The 14,070-nt window shown below is 43.7% G+C and overlaps 1 protein-coding gene across 1 annotated transcript in view; it reads left to right on the top strand.

Moving 5' to 3' along the window:
* The first annotated feature begins 507 nt into the window (after positions 1-507).
* The window catches only part of LOC127048816 (uncharacterized), a 121,544-nt gene continuing 107,981 nt past the window's right edge, over positions 508-14,070 (top strand). Inside the window, exon 1 of the mRNA XM_050948823.1 lies at positions 508-590. The gene's annotated coding sequence lies outside the window, so the exon portion shown is untranslated. The remainder of the gene's footprint in view (positions 591-14,070) is intronic.

Raw genomic sequence — 14,070 nt, 5'->3', positions numbered from 1 at the left:
ATTACAAATTAATTTTTGAATGTATTTCACTAGTTATTTTTTACATTTCCAAATACATGTTGTTATAGTATAGTATTGCAACTTTTTTTTATGGAAGGGGCTGTCATAAACAGATAGCTAAGGGTTAATGTCTCTTTCACCTGAAGCACCTGACCAGAGGACCAATCAGAAAACCGGATTTTTTCAACTCTGGGTGGAGGGAAGTTTGTGTCTGAGTCTTTTGTCTGCCTGCCTGCTTTCTCTGAGCTTTGGAGAAACAGTTTCTACTTTCTAGTCTTCTGTTTCTAAGTGTAAGGACAAAGAGATCAGATAGTAAGTTATATGGTTTCTTTTCTTTAGTATTTGCATGAATATAAGTGCTGGAGTGCTTTGATTTGTATTCTTTTTGAATAAGGCTGTTTATTCAATATTCTTTTAAGCAATCGACCCTGTATTGTATCATCTTAATACAGAGAGACCATTTGTACTTATTTTTCTTTCTTTTTATATAAAGCTTTCTTTTAAGACCTGTTGGAGTTTTTCTTTACTTCAGGGAAATTGAGTCTGTACTCACCAGGGAATTGGTGGGAGGAAGAAATCAGGGGAGATCTGTGTGTTGGATTGCTAGCCTGATTTTGCATTCCCTCTGGGGGAATAGGAAAGTACTTTTGTTTCCAGGACTGGGAACAGAGAGGGGGGAAGGGAAAAAGGATTATTTCCCTTTGTTGTGAGACTCAAGGGATTTGGGTCTTGGGGTCCCCAGGGAAGGTTTTTCAGGGGGACCAGAGTGCCCCAAAACACTCTAATTTTTTGGGTGGTGGCAGCAGGTACCAGGTCCAAGCTGGTAACTAAGCTTGGAGGTTTTCATGCTAACCCCCATATTTTGGACGCTAAGGTCCAAATCTGGGACTAAGGTTATGACAGGGGCCCCGACATTGCTTTGCCCCAGGCCCCCTGCATCCTCTGGGCAGCCCTGCCTAGAGTGTGTGAGGAGCCGGGGAGGGAGGGAAACGGGGTCCCCTGGAGCCGAGCCCCGGCTGCGATGGCGGTGAGAGTGGCTCCCAGAGTGTGTGAGGAAGTGAGCAGCTGGCTGGGCTCGTCGGTGCTGGGCAAGTAGCCCCGCAGCCGGAGATCCTCGCCTTCCCTCCCACTGGGGCTGAGCCAGGGCACCATGAGGCTGAAAAGCAGCAGGTCCGGGGGGCTCTCCAGGTCCTCAGCCGCCAGAATGTCGGGGTTGAGGGCGGTGAGCACGAACTGATCCAACTTGGTCACCAGCAGCGCCTCGAAGCCCAGAGAGGGGGCCGTGTTCTCTAAGCTGCCCTGCATCTGCGCCGCCACCTGGAAGTACTCCCACTCCATGCCGCCCAGCAGTTCCACCCACGTGAGGACAGAGTCGCAGCTGGGCCAGGGCTCAGCTTCAGTGTGCTGGTAGCAGATCCCACGTTTGGGGGGAAGCCCAGTGCTGGGGCAGCAGGGGATGTGAGTAGGGGGCCACTGGTGGGCAAGAGGGGGAACTCTTGTCTGGGGGAGTGGGGAGGCAGCCAAAAATTTTTTTGCTTGGGCCAGCAAAAAACCTAGAGCCGGCCTGCCTGGCGCACAGTATTTTCAGTATGATTCACTTTATTTCTCATTTTAAAAAGGATTTTTTAACCTTTTTGTAATGGGTTTTAATGCATGAGTTAGGAAAATTCCTGAAATACATGGAAAATACTGGGAAAAAATGTACAAAAATATACAAACACACACATCCTTCTACCAATTGCTTCTTGAGTACTGCTGTGTTCTAGAATTCCCCTCTGCACTAGGGATCTCATCTGAAGTCAATGGGAGGATTTCCATTGACTTCAAAGGGCTTTGGACCAGGCGATAGATGGTTGCTAGGTGTAAATATTCATACTGCAACTTCATAACAAATCGCCCCCTTCAACTGTATTTCTTTGATGTGCCCTGGGAATTTCTATGCTGCAATACATATAATAATCATTATAATTAAGAGGTTGCAGCACACATTTTATAAATGTCACCTGTAACAAAACATAATTTCCATAGATCAGCATGTCACAATGCCCACTGCTCTATAAATAGAGAAGCTCCCAGTCTCCTGTGTAACCTGGAATTTCTTCTCCTCAGTGACACTGAGTTCCTGGCCAAACGTTAGGCATGAAGATACTTTACCTTCTTTTTGCTGTCTTCTTCCTGGTGGCGCAAAGCACTGAAGGTAAGACTTTGATGAAATGAAGGGAGAATATAGGACATCTGTGAGCCTGTATTAAGGTTGCCTAAATCTTTGTATCAGAGATTTTTTCCAACTCTTCTTCTAAAGAGCTCTAGTGCTCACAGGCTTTGGAGCAGATACTTAAAATTTAGCTGGGGAATAATCCTAGGGTCAGGAAATTTCCTTTATCAAAATCTGTTCAGATGTGGTTGAACTATGAGCTGTAAAAACATCACCTACATTCTGTGTAGTGGAGTGCATCTGGGGTTGGTTCTTGGTCCTGTCCTATTCATTTTTTTTATCAGTGACCTGGAGGAAAACATAAACTCACTGATAAAGTTTGCAGATGACACAGAAATTCAGGGAGTGGTAAATACTGAAGAGGAAAGATCACTGACACAGAGTAATATGGATTGCTTGGTAAGCGCGGTGCAAGCAAACAATATACATTTAAATAAGGCTAAATTTAATGTCTATATCTAGGAAAAATTAATGTAGACATAGTTACAGGAGGTGCTCTGTCCTGGCAAATGGTGACTCTGAAAAAGATTTGGGAGTAAGTGGAGGATAATCAGCTGAACACAAGCTCCCAATGAGAAGCTGAGGCCAAAAGGGCTCATGCAATCCTTGGTTGCATAAACAGGGGACTCCTGAGTAGGAATAGAGAGATTATTTTACCTCTGAATTTGGTACAGGTGAGATTGCTACTGGAAAACTGGGTCTAGTTCTAGTGTCCACAGGTCAAGACTGTTCAACACACTTCATGATTTAAAGGATACATTGGTCAGAATACCAGTTAAATTTGGCCCAGCTGCTCCTCCATCATTTTTGGGGCACCTCTGCAAACTGCCTCTTTCGGTCTACCACACCCCAGGTGGCCCTGAGGAAAGACTGACCTAAATATCTGTGTTGACACATACAAGATGTATCCTCTTCCTTTGGACTGACCCCATGAAAATACAGTTTGGTCTAGAGGAGGGTGAACTAAGTAGGGAACTAGGAGAACATGAATTAGAGTCTAACTTCTTCTGCTCACTAGTGTTAATTATTCAGGGCTTTGATGTCCCTTATAATTAAGTGTTGTCTCACACTCCCAGGAGAGAATACACAATCTGGGACTAAAATCCAAAGCTTTAAAGTGGCAAATCATTTTCTCAGTGTCTTAGCAGCACTGTCTCCCAGAAATAGTCTGCTATATCTGTGTTCTGGGCTACATTACTGGAAACGCCATTGTGCTGAGTTGGAGCAGCTTCTGAAGAAATGACATTGCATCTGCATACATTATTATTATTTTATTAATGAATTAGCACCCAGGAGCCCCAGGAATGGATTTGGACCCCATTGTGTCAGGTGCTAAGACATACTCCCTACAAGAAACATGTATAAGATGAGAGAAATTACATACAGATAGGGGGAGCTCAAGAAAGCAATGAGACATTACTGTTTAGGTCTTGGGTTTATGCCTGTGGGGATTGGATACTTTAATGAAAGCATAGCTAAAATCCAGTTTAAAATATTCTAATCTAAATATCCCAAAGGGTGAGGTGATGGACATTTAGGCTACTTTTTCAGAAGGACTAGCCTGTCCATCATGTCTATACCTGGCAACTTGCCAGGAAGAAACAATTCCTGAGTGCTGTGTTGTCGCAAGAATGTTGCGCAGTGTCTCCCAGACCGCATGGCATTCAGTCTTCAAGGGACTTGCTCAAACCCTTCTGTTCCTAAATGCTGTAACCGTCCATCCCTGTGCTGAGCCAGTTCAACCCTGCTCAGCCAATCAGCATTTAATTTGTGAACCTCACTGTTACAAATAAGAAAGAGTCAGAACCACAGCAGCAGCCACTAAGGGAAGTTGGCGATTCAGGCAGCTACCTGCTTCCTGTCCCTGCAAGGTGTGGCGCTGTAAAGGACACCCATGCTCAGTGCTACAGTTCTGTAGTGTGCAGCCAGGAAGCCAGCACTTCTGCTTAATTAACTTGCTCTGTTCTCTTCCTAGGAGCAGCCATTGAATGTGCAGAGAACTACAGTCATTTAAGTATTATGAAATATCAAGTAAAATGGTGTACAGGCAGATAATTAGGTTGATTTGTCCAGGTCTCAGTGAACGGGAAATTCATTAAATGAGAAATGCCCATCATGCTACAGCCACAGCTCTTATTTCTCTGCCGTGTGAATGAAAATCAAGACTCTTTTTTATTTGTGTGTGTGTGCAGTTTCTAACCGTGGAATCATTGCCACTGCCCGATGTCTACGCCGTAGGGGTGCATGCTTCCTTTTCAATTGTCCCATCTATACGGTGCGCATCGGCCGCTGTGGCGTGTTTTGGCATTGCTGTAGAAGGGTAAGTCCAGGATTGCACAAGGGAGACATTGCACGGTGAACAGAAGTATTTGTTTCTTTCCTTTATATATCCAAGCTGTAGTTTAATGCTCTTGTCGGCAGAGGGCAAAGGAAGCTCCTATACTACCATGATTCTGGACTGTCTGGGTGCCACTTGGACCCTTGTTGACTTCTCTTACTTACAGCTACCATACCCTGCTGGCCATGTTTGGACAACAGGCTGGAGCATCTGTAATGCTCAGTGTTATTGAGGTTGCTTTTCTGAGACCTGATAACATCCAGCACCATCTCCAGCACTACTCTAAGACAGTGCTTGCAAGTAGGGTGTCAGTGGGCCAATTATGTCATATCTGTATTGCTCGTACATTAGGGTAACCCTCCACCAACCTTTTTTATATCCCCTCCATTTAGCCAGAGCATCGTTAAGCGCTCATAATACAGGTAATTTCCAATCTCTTTCCATAATAACTCCATCCTCTCACATGCTTGTCCATTTTTGGAAACACCTCCTTACGGTGTACAGCCATGCTTGTTCTACAAGCAACAGTGGAATTTTTTTTTGTATTTTTGAGCAAAATTAATTCAGACATTTCTGGTGTTGAATGTGTTTGACACAAGTTCTGTTCACTCCTGAGACATGATCCCTGCCAAAATCAGAGGAATTCTTTGACTTGTAGTCAAGGAATTATGAGAACTGTCGGCTTCTAATAAAGAATTCTAAATATGAAAGGCCTGTTTTCCTCAGTCGGATGGGAATTGTTAAGACCTGTTGTGAGTCTCTCTGGCAAGCAGGACAGTGTGGAAGATCAGGAGGGATGATACAGTGATCTGGAACACCTGGTAAGCTGGGGTGAAACACACAATATGGGTTTTAATAGAGCTAAATATATATGTATACATTTAGGAATGTAGGCTATACTTACATAATGGGGTACTCTATCCTGGTTAATGGTGACTCTGAAAAAGATTTGGGGGTCATGGTGGATAAGCAGCTGAACATGAGCCCCCAGTGTGACCCTGCAGTCAAAAGGGCTAATGTGATCATTGGATGAATAAACATGGGAATCTCAAACAGGAGGAGAGAGACTATTTTAACTCTGTATTTGGCAGTGGTGTGGAGTCATTTGTCTGCTTCTGGTGCCTAAAATTCAAGAAGGATGTTGATAAATTGGAGAAGAGCCACAAGAATGATTAAAGAATTAGAAAGCATAGCTTATAGTGATACCTCTAGGAGATAAATCTAGTTTATCAAAGAGACTATTAAAGGGTAACTTGATTACAGTCTATAAATATCGACATGGGACTACATATTTAATAATGGGTCTTCAATCTAGCAGACAGAGGCTAGAAATAGATGCTAGGAAATGTTCCAAAGGCTAGAAATAGAAGCTAGGAAACTCAGACTGGAAATAATGGGGGGGTTAGTTAAGAGTGATGCTAATTAATCACTGAAAATAAATATCGAGTATAGTGCAGGATTCACTATCACTGACAATGTTTAAACCAAGACTGGATGTTTTTCTGAAAAAATATTCTCTAGATATTATTTTTAGGGAAAACTCTTGCCCTTTTTATACAGGAGGTCAGACTAGATAATCATAATGGTCTCTTCTGGCCTTGGAATATAGATCAAGTATTGTGCATGAGAACAGCTGAAGTGAAGAAAAGTCCAATCATCCCCTGAGGAAGCGCTTCTAGCACAGAAAATTTTATATTTTCTTTCTGACTACTTTGTTGGCCCCATATTTGGGAGATTTAGGTTCAGTGTTAATGAGAAGATAAGCTACACCCTCACAGCATGGAAATCATGATGATTTTCCCAAAGTAAAAAAGTATTTTCAAATCAATTCACACAAAAATGGCAGAGCATTGAAACTCAGTGCATGGCCTAGTCCTCACTCCAGGGTCTGTCCAGAACTACTCAATGTGAAAAACTGGAAAATAACAAACTTATAAAGTGGGAAATTTGCAGATCCAGCAGGTGCAGTGCAGCATTCTCAGAACTGTGTTACAGAACATCTGGGTCCAGCTCCTGCAAACATGAGGAGCTGTGTTGAGCATAAAATTGCTTCCACATGTCAGCAGGATGGAGGCACTGTCAAGCACCCATGTGCGATGGCTGCCATACCTTCTTTGTCTGCAGTCTGTGGTTTGTGCAGAGCCCTCCACAGCTAAATGTACAGATGTCAACAGCTTGAACTAAAGAGCTAGCCTCTAGTTGGAGGCAGTAACACTTACAGCTTACGCAAAGGGGGATGTGTAGCACTCACTGACCAGTGGGTGATGGATGTGTATCAGGAAAACCTTCATTCTTCAATGCAATTCAGTAAGCACTAGGATTGATGCTACTTTCATTCCTTAAGGTACCTTAGTACATACTCTGAACTTTTGTCATTCTCATTTCAGAATTCCAGAGCGATTACAAATCTTGGTAATCCAAGTGTTACCATTGCTCAGAATGTCTTTTTAATGCTTTAAACATGACAGTCCCTACAGTAAACTTGGCAACATTGTAGATCTTCAGCCCTTCTTATCCTTGTTCTTCTTGTGAGCTACTGGGTGTACTGTAAAGAACTGTACAGGATGCCCAGCATGATCAAATTAATGTTGCAGCAGGGACAGGGTCCCAGAGAAGCAGTAGGGAGAGGTCAGAGATTTTTCCAACCACAAAGCCAAGAGGGTTGGCTTGAGGACAGGGGTTGTGAAGCTGGGAGCTGCATGCGAGTGACTGCAGTGCTGCTCTCCTGGCTGGTTCACTGGGCATTTTGAGAGCTCCATGTTTTCACCAGGTCAGGCTACTAGCATGGAACTGAGACTAGCATATGGTCAGGCTTTGGGCTTACATGAGCCAGGAGGCAGAATTGGAACTGCCACACATTCATAGAAGATTACAGTTAGAAGGGGCCTCAGGAGGTCATCTAGTCCAACTCCCTGCTCAAAGCATGACCAATTGCCAGACAGATTTTTACCCCAGTTCCGTAAATGGCCTTCTCAAGGATTGAACTTGCAATCCTGGGTTTAGCAGGCCAATGCTCAAACCACCAAGCTATCCCTCCCTCCCCATTTTTGGAGAATAAATAACTGATCATGTAAATAAGTAGTTATTTAATTTTTGCTATAGGCAAACCTGTGTTTGTCAGAAAAACTGTATGTGGATGTGAGATGCATTGTTGTATTTTGGTTTTATTTTTCTATATGTAAAAGAAGCAGTGAAGATTTTTAATGTCACGGTTTTGATTAAATCCCTCAAAGGAACTTCACATGTCTTTTTAATTGTGGTGAACATTTTAATGAAAAATGTATATCATATTTACAGCAGGTCCAATATTTTTGTTGTTGTTTTTTAATGTCCTAGAATAATTTATTTTTCTGGTTGCTGCTTTACCTGTGTAGAATGTTAATAGGAAGGATATATTTTTTAATAAAATTGAGAATCTGCCTGCTTTACTAGAGAGTAAGGGGTAAAAGGAGGGGAAATCCATGTTCAGAGATCTAATGTATTTACCTGGTAAGCCACATAGACAGCTAGTTCACATGCTTAACTAGAGCTGACTATCTTCATTGACACTCTATAGCAGTATGTTGAATACCAAAAAATGAATCTCCTGCTCCTGTGTTAACCAGGAACATCTGCACTCACCGTTCAGTGATGGAGAAATTCTGCTCTACCTTTGATTTGAAAGTAAATGTCATAGTTTCCTTGTTTTAATGGATTTAATCACAGAATCTGAGAGTCTCTTTCCTTTTTTCCTTGTTTAGAGATGAGTGATGGCACCAGAGATTGTCAATGCAGGATCTCTGGGAATCTGACAAACGGTGCCTTGCTTCGAAAATTATTGGAGCCTTTTCATCTGGACTATAAAGAATCTTGTGAGCTGAAGAAAACCCACCAGGGAGCCCTAGTATTACCCATAATGCCTTGTTATTCGCCTTTAATAAATGTAGCTCCTTGTGGCTGTGTGTTGTTAAAACATGTGTGAGTAGTTAGATAGGTGCACAGGGGCTGTGCAGCTATTTCTTTTCTATAAAAATCCATTTCTTTTTTCCTCTTGAAATTAGAAATAAAAAATATAGAGTCACTATTGCATGCTAAATCCACCCAGGTGTGTTCTGAGATCAGGGAATATTAATATTGTTTATGTTTCAGTGAGCTCACATGGATACATCTTGACCTATTCCTTACACCTTTCACAAATCTATTTAATTTGTGGTGGTGTTCGAAGACCTGGGTCCAGTCACAGTTTGATTATGTGGTGCATAATGCCCATCTTGGTACTCCATGGCACCTCCACTATCCCTCTGTTCTCCTTTGTTCTGTAACCTTCCCATCACCTGTTCCCCTTGACTTGTGGCAGAACTTCCAAACATGGCCATGTGCAGCAGGTTCTTTTGCAGGAATGAAAATGACCACACAAATCCTCCAAACATTTCATTGTGCAAGTGGGAGCTGGAGGAGGCTGAAACATTCCCCCCAAAACAAGTCCACTCAGAGAAGAACAGAGGAAATCAGGCCAGGCTGCTTTAAGGGCTGGGGCCTTAAGGCTAAGGGGCAATGTGGTGACTGAATTACAATGTATAAGTACTGTACCTACATGGGGAACAAATAGTTAGCAACAGGGCTGGTGCTTCCATTTAGGCGACCTAGGCGGTCGCCTAGGGCACCAGGATTTGGGAGGGCGGCAGACTGCTCCTGTGGACCTCCCACATTAACGCCTGCGGGAGGTCCACCAGAGCCGTGGGACCAGCGAGCCGGCCCTGCACCTAGGGCACCAAAAACCCTGGCACCGCTCCTGGTTAGCAATGGGATCTTCAGTTTAGCGGACAAAGACAGAACACGATCCAATGGCAGGAAGTTGAAATTAGACAAATTCAAATTGGAAACAGAGCATAAATGTTTATGTTGAGAGTAATTAACAACTGGAACAATTTACCCTGGGTCATGCCAGATTATTCGTCATGGGTGATTTGTAAACCAAAACTGGGTGTTTTTCTAAAAGATCTGTGCTAGGGATAATTTTGGGAAAATTCTATGGTGTGAGTAGCAAGTGAGACTAGATGATCACAGTGAACTTTTCATGCTTTGGAATGTATTAATCTAGGAATTCTGTTCCCTGTTACACTTACAGCTTAGGTGTACTGGTGCAAAACTGGTATAAGAGAAATTGGAATTGGGCCCATGACATTCCACAAAGAATTTAGAATCAGTTTCCTAAAGGGAAATGTCTGTGCTGTTTCAGTCTCAATACCTTAACACCTTATCCGATCCTGCCCCCACAGTGATCAGAAATTAACCGCTGCCATTAGATCATTTACAAGAAGTTTAGCAGTGTGGGCTTCAAATGGAAAATCTCACCCCAGACTTAACTAGGCAGAAGCTATGTCTCTCCATGATTCTTTCTTGCACTGTCACTGAAGTCCAGCAGGCTGCACTGTGCTGGTTCCTATTGCAAGGCTGTTATTCCAGATGGAGGAGCAGCTTTCCTTAGCCACCTCGGACTTGTGGTTAGGACAGAGGACTGACAGCCAGGGGTTAAGTAAAAGGCACTTTAAAAGTGTAGCTAGATTTCCCCTCCCTTGATAAGGAAACCTGAATCTCTCCGTTCCCTAGATGTACAGAACTTCTCAACCTCCACATTGAACTGGGCACACTTGGAAAGAGGAATTATAGAGTTGGCTTATGAATGGGTCATAAAAATTTGTCATTTTTAATTATCCATCTTGGAGGGTGGACAGCTTACCATAGAATAATAGAATATCAGGGTTGGAAGGAACCTCAGGAGGTCATCTAGTCCAACCCCCTGCTCAAAGCAGGACCAATTCCCAACTAAACCATCCAAGCCAGGGCTTTGTCAAGCCTGACCTTAAAAACTTCCTAAGGGAGGAGATTCCACCATCTCCCTAGGTAACCCAGTCCAGTGCTTCACCACCTTCCTAGTGAAAATGTTTTTCCTAATATCCAACCTAAACCTCCCCCACTGCAACTTGAGACCATTACTCCTTGTTCTGCCACCTGCTACCACTGAGAACAGTCTAGATCCATCCTCTTTAGAACCCCCTTTCAGGTAGTTGAAAGCAGCTCTCAAATCCCCACTCATTCTTCTCTTCTGCAGACTAAACCATCCCAGTTTCCTCAGTATCTCCTTAGAGTTCCAGCCCCCTAATCATTTTTGTTGCCCTCCGCTGGACTCTTTCCAATTTTTACACATCCTTCTTGTAGTGTGGGGCCCAAAACTGGACACTGCTCCAGATGAGGCCTCACCAATGTCGAATAGAGGAGAATGATCATGTTCCTCAATCTGCTGGCAGTGCCCCTACGTAAACAGTCCAAAATGCTGTTAGCCTTCTTGGCAACAAGCACACACTGTCAACTCATATCCAGCTTCTCATCCACTGTAATCCCTAGATCCTATGTGAGGATTCTTAACATGAAGAAATAGATTCAATATGTCAATGATCCCAGTCACTCCCAGTCTCTGTTCAAACCCAAGTAAATGGTATCTAGTTTGCAGATTAATTCAAGCTCAGCAGTTGGAGTCCAATGAGAGAGGCTGAGATGGCTGGGTCATTACACACATTGAATCTATTTCCTCATGTTATGTATCCTCACACTTTTGCATCAACTGTCTAAAATGGGCCATCTTGAGTATCACTACAAAGGTTTTTTTTTTTCTCTCCTGCTGATACTAGCTCATCTTTATTAATTAACCTCTTACAGTTCGTATGGCTACTTCCACCTTTTCATGTTCTCTGTATGTATATATATCTTCTTACTATATGTTCTATTCTATGCATCTGATGAAGTGGGCTGTAGCCCATGAAAGCTTATGCTCAAATAAATTTGTTAGTCTCTAAGATGCCACAAGTACTCCTGTTCTTTTTGCGGATACAGACTAATGTGGCTGCTATTCTGAAACCTGTCCTCAGGCTTTCTGTAAACATTTCAGCTGGCCAGGAAGTAAGGGCTGCTATGACTCAGCAAGGGCATGTGACCAGGTCATAGGATACTGAACTCCATTTTGGTACCTCTACTTTTCCACAAACTGAGCTGGGAACTGTTAAAACTATATAAGGGTGTGTGTGACATCATCTAGGAGCCGCACTCCCCACACAAGAGAACTCCTAGAAACACCTGAGGAACAAAGACTGAACTGGGGGCAAGTGTTGATCCCAGGCTAAAAGGATTTCTAGCCTGTGTAGAAGCCTGGTGAACTGCTTGTATCATCAGCCAGGGTGAGAGATTGCTTATTCATATCCAATCTTTCTAGTATTTTAGGCTTACTTTGTGTTTTTGTTTATTTACTAGGTAAACTGCTTTGATCTCTCTGTTATCACATATAATCACTTAAAATCTATCTTTTGTAGTAAATAAACTTGTTTTTTTGCTTTCTCTAAACCAGTGTTCTTTTGACTGAAATGTCTGGGAAAATCTCAGCTTGGTTAACACAAGTTTTTTCATATTCCTCTCCACATTGAGAGAGGGGTGAACTATTAATGATCTTGCTTTGTATAGGTCCCTGTGCAGTGTAAGATGGTATAATTTGGGGTTTATACCCAGCGGGGTGTGGGGATGTGCGTGCCTGGGGAGCTGGGATATTGGCTGGTGTCTGCTGTTTGTACTTGAGTGGTTTAGGCAGAGCACTCTCAGGTAGCTCAGTTGGGTGGGTGGTGCCACCTGTTGTCATATTGAGTGAAAACAGGGCCTGAAGGGGCTGTGAGTCACCAACACAGCACTGTAGGAAAAACCAACCTAAGTGAATTGTTAGGGGACACAGCAGTTCTCTCAGCTCCCAGACTGCACCCCAGGGGTGACAACCCATCACAACATTTCTAAAAATGTTCAGGAAAATAAAAGGGAAGGAAGGGGATTCCTTTTTTGTTCATCACTTCACAGGCGACATGGGGCCTATGATCTTGGAATTTGTGAAAGGTGGAGCCCCAGCTATGTGGTTTGAGTATGCTGAGGATTGGCTTTAGGTGAGAAATTGCCTAAGACCAGGATAGCAATCTTTCAAGTTATAGACACTAGAAAATACATGGCTGGATGACCCTAAGCTGGAGAGGGGAGAGGTAGATAGGCTGGAGGGTAGGGATAGGGTGCAGAGTGACCTAGACAAATTGGAGGATTGGGCCAAAAGAAATCTGATGAGGTTCAACAAGGACAAGTGCAGAGTCCTGCACTTAGGATGGAAGAACCCCATACTCTGGTACAGGCTGGGGACCAACTGGCTAAGTGGTAATTCTGCAGAAAAGGACCTGGGGATTACACTGGATGAGAAGCTGGATATGAGTTGACAGTGTCCTTGTTGTCAAGAAGGCTAATGGCATATTGGGCTGTATTAGTAGGAGCATTGCCAGCAGATAGAGGGAAGTGCTTATTCCCCTCTATTCAGCACTAGTGAGGCCACATCTGGAGTATTGTGTCTAGTTTTGGGCCCCCCACTACAGAAAGGATGTGGACAAATTAGAGAGAGTCCAGCAGAGGGCGACAAAAATTATTAGTAGGCTGGGGCACATGACTTGTGAGGAGAGGCTACGGGAACTTGGCTCATTGAGTCTGCAGAAGAGAAGAGTGCTGGAGGATTTGATAGCAGCCTTCAATTACCTGAAGGGAAGTTCCAAAGAGGATGAAGCCCAGCTGTTCTCGGTGGCAAATGACGGTAAAGAGCAAAGGTCTCAAGTTGTAGTGAGGGAGGTCTAGGTTGGATATTAGAAAACACTATTTCACTAGGAGGGTGGTGAAGCACTGGAATGGGTTACCTAGGGATGTGGTGCAATCTTCATCCTTAGAGGTTTTTAAAGCCCGGCATGACAAAGCCCTGGCTTGGATGATTTAGTTTGTGTTGGTCCTGCTCTGAGCAGAGGGTTGGACTACATGACCTCCTGAGGTCTCTTTCAAACCTAATCTTCTCTGATTCTATGATTACAAACAAAGGACATCAAAAATACATTCACATCTAAGGTACACAAAGTGATCAAGATGCTTGAAAAAGCAAATTGACCAGAAGATAAACAAGCAGTTTGGTGACTGCTCCCCAAAGAACAGCAGCGGGGGAAGGGAACTTTGTCGGTGGCCTGTGTGTACTCAGTCTTTGCTTTCCTGGTCAGAGGACCCTCCCCTTAGGGTCGGAATTTTCACCAGTATCCTTGCTGGGCCTGTCTCCTGGCTGAGTGCTTCCCTCAGCTGGTCCTCCTGCAGCTCTCTCCCTGCCTAGGCTTGGAGCCTCCTCTTTGTTTCACCCTCTCCCAGTCACCTGACAGCACCTGGACCCTTCCCCGGTGGGTCTAATTATCCCAAACACCTGACTGTGCTAACTGAGGGAGAGGTCAGCCTGCCCCCCTGCCCCACTGTACAAGGCTCCTGGTTCCAGGTCCCTTGAGAAGAAATAGCCTGGATTTTCTCTAAACTTTCGCCCTCCCCGATACTAGCTATTCCCCAGGACCATCTTCTGGTCACTCAATAGGCTGTTTTAATTATTTCAGACACCTGGGTAACTAGCATTCCATGCTGCCTTAGAAAGCCAGTCCCCCATTGCACC

Source organism: Gopherus flavomarginatus, chromosome 4 (genome assembly GCF_025201925.1).
Source record: "Gopherus flavomarginatus isolate rGopFla2 chromosome 4, rGopFla2.mat.asm, whole genome shotgun sequence".
Classification (NCBI taxonomy): domain Eukaryota; kingdom Metazoa; phylum Chordata; order Testudines; family Testudinidae; genus Gopherus; species Gopherus flavomarginatus.
The sequence above is the reverse complement of the archived record's forward strand: the minus strand, read 5'-3'. Positions and strand labels throughout refer to the sequence as shown.